Source organism: Asparagus officinalis, chromosome 7, assembly GCF_001876935.1.
Source record: "Asparagus officinalis chromosome 7, Aspof.V1, whole genome shotgun sequence".
NCBI lineage: Eukaryota > Viridiplantae > Streptophyta > Magnoliopsida > Asparagales > Asparagaceae > Asparagus > Asparagus officinalis.
The window spans coordinates 86,705,271-86,708,996 of record NC_033800.1 but is presented as its reverse complement, the minus strand read 5'-3'; positions in this window follow the sequence as shown (position 1 = coordinate 86,708,996).

Genomic DNA, 3,726 nt, shown 5'->3' with positions numbered 1-3,726 from the left:
TTTTACAAAACCTGTAACCGTTGTCAGTTCTTAGGAAAAAATACTAGAAGAAATATGATGCCCTTACAACCCTTTTTTGTTGTTGAGCTTTTTTATTTGTGGGGTATAGATTTCATGGGATCATTTTCAAATTCCTTTTGAAACATCTACATTGTAATAGTCATAGAATACATGTCAAAATGGGATGAAGTGGTAGCTTGCCAGACTAATGACAACAAAGTTGTTGTCAAGTTTTTGAAGGAGAATATTTTTGCATAGTTTGGAGTGCCCCGACCTATCATTAGCAATAATGGTACACATTTCTATAACCGTTATTTTGAGGTTTTGATGAGGAAATACTCGATCACACACAAATTATCGACTCCTTATCACCCCAAACTAATGGTCAAGTAGAGGTCACGGATAGGCAGATTAAACAAATCTTAGAAAAAATAATTAATCATAACAGAAAAGATTGCTCTGTGAAATTGTGTGTGTACTATGGGCATACAGCCTTCAAAACTAATTTAGGAATGTCACCGTACAGGCTCGTGTTTGGAAAAGCTAGTCATCTACTAGTGGAGTTGGAACACCGAACAATATGGGCTATTAAACAATTGAATCTCGACCTAGACTCGGCATGAAAAACCAGATTGCTCCAATTGAATGAATTAGAAGAAATTCGAAACGATGCATATATAAACTCAAAAATTTACAAAGAGAAAACCAAGATTTTTCATGATAATTCAATTTTATGGATGAATTTCACACCGGGACAAAAAGTTTTACTCTACAACTCAAAATTGCATCTTTTTCCTAAAAAAATGAGATCAAGATGGACAGGTCCATTAATTGTTAATCGAGTTTTCTCACATGGAGCTATCGAGATAGAGAATCCTAAAAATGGTCATATTTTCAAGATTAATGGCCAACGTTTAAAACCATTTTTAGCATTTTCTACGCTCGGAGAGGAGGAGGTGTTGGTTCTTTATGAATCACATAATTTGTAATAAAAAAATAAAAAAAGAGAAAATAAAAAGAAGAGAAAGAAAAAATGTATCATTTGTTTAGGCCATAATATATATATATATATATATATATAATATATATATATATATATATATATATATATATATATATATATATATATATATATATATATATATATATATATATATATATATATATTAATAATATTATATATATATATAAAGCCCATAGCCACTCACCAACCTAGAGAAAAAAATGAAAAAAATAAAATAAAATCACATTTGGGCGTTGTGCCCAACGGCTTGGTATCGTTTGATTCCATTTATCGATACCATTATCGATACTAGCATTGATACCTAAACTGCAACTTCAAAAACCACAGATTCCTTCTTCTCCCCTATTTTTCATCTCCTCCCCAACTCGAGTCCTCTCTCTCAAACCCAAATTTACCCACCCCATCTACATGTAATCAAGAGCAATTGGAGGCGTTTTCTTTAATTTTTTTCGGCTTCTTCTACATCTAAACATCTCACTAAGGTATAATTCTCATCTTGATCTTATAATTTCAATTTTTTTTCTATTCTGTAATTGTGTACATGGGTTGATCTATTGGTTGAATCATGGAGAAGATTTGGTTGTTATCATATTTGTGTAAAGATTCATGGTAGAAACTGATCACATTGTCAATTTTTATTTATATATTCAAATTGAGGGTTTGAATAGGGTGTTTTATCAAACTCAAAATTTGTAAAGGTTTAGCTTATTGTTTGTCATATCAACATGCATTATTCATAGATGAAGTTATCAAAATTTCTTTATATCACAAATCATAATTTTGATAACTTGAAACTAACTCATGTTGAATTATTTATAGCTAAATTCTTTTATATCAAAAAAAGGGGGGGGAGTCTTGATGTTTTAATTGTATTAAAACATAATATTTCTGTAGATGCCTCCTAGAAAAAGATCTCGAGCGAGTTCGTCGTCATCTCAAGTTCTATCCAATGATGATTTAGATAAAACCGCACTTTTGGCTGGGATTGTGAGTCTAAATATTCATTTTGAAAGGGGATTTCAAATCATTGCACTTCAAACATATAAATCTACAATTGATATGATGATCGCAATAGGACTTAGGAGTATTATGGATAGATCCCTAGACAAATTAAATATTTCCTTAGTTCATGAATTTTATACTAGATGGAAATTTGACCCAGATAAATAATTTTTGACTTTTTCTACAATTAGGGGTGCTAATGTAGTCATTAATCTTCCCACACTTCGAGATATTCTTGAACTTGAGGACCCACCGGCTGATGTACTCAATTACATTCAGTTAGTTTCTAGCTTACAACCCGGTACACCAGAATATAATGATATGTCTATGATTTTGTGTTGGAGGATCTTCACATCCAGTTTTGGTTTAGGAAATCTCAAGCCTAAGTATAGATTACTCAATCTTTTTTGAACTTTGATCTAAAACCCACCACTGCATACACAACCATCACCACACATAATATACTCCTCTATTGGATAGCCACTGGTCGACGTTTGATACAACCATGATTATCTATGTATGGATGAGATCTTTAGTGGAGGGTGTGCTAGAGTGGGCCAGGACACAGTCTAGGTCGAGAGTTCAGCTTATTTACCCCTACTTGATTACTAGACTTTGCCATAGATTTTTCATTCCAATTTTCACAGAGGATAGACTAGAAGAAGTGAAGGGGCTATTGATAGATCAGACTGTGAAGATGAGTATTTCAGGAAGAGATCAGTCAAGTTCTTCACATAGAGCTCCTCCTCGGTGCCAACTGGCTACGCATGACCCCATTCAGCAGATTCTTAAGGTGCAGGCTAGGATGGTGGGTCAGATGAACCATGTCACCGAGTCCTTAGCATATCTGATGAGAGAGTGGCAGATAGTGCAAGGAGATAGAGCTGAACCCCCACCTGAGCTTCAGACTTTTGCCACACCGCATCAGCCTGATGATTTTTCGGGAGGATTAAGCTGGACCTAGTACAGGAGTTGCCACTGATGATGTGGATGATGATCCGTCTGGTGATGAGCAGTGAGAGATATTTCTTTCATCCAGTATTTGACTTTTATTTTAGCATGTACTTATATATTGTGATATTTTGGATATTATTGCTAGTATTTACCTTGAGGATACGCAAAGTCTAGGTATAGGGTGTGAGCTAGTTAGCTGCTTTATTTTCATTTTGCTTTATTTGTTAGTAAGTATTTTGTTTTTCTAAGTTTTAGTAACTTTTCCAATTTTCTAGTTAGCACTTTCCTTTTGTTAGTTTTTAGTAAAAATAATTATTATTATTATTTCTACCAATTTGATCAAGTCAATGCATAATTGATCTATTTGATAAATTTTAAATTTATATTCCCTAGTTAGTTTTATATTCAAGTTCACCTTTTATGATAACTCTAAATAAATTTCTTAAGAAATAATTTTCAAAGTAGTATACTTCACTTAAGCCTTAACTTAGACTTTTAATTAAAATAATGAAATTTTTGCATGCTTAGTTTAAAGTTGAAAATAATTTTTTAAGTTGTCTTGATCTACATATTTTTCAGGATAGACACACACACACATAAATATATATATATATATATATATAATTAAAATAATGAAATTTTTGCATGCTTAGTTTAAAGTTGAAAATAATTTTTTAAGTTGTCTTGATCTACATATTTTTCAGGATAGACACACACACACATAAATATATATATATATATATATA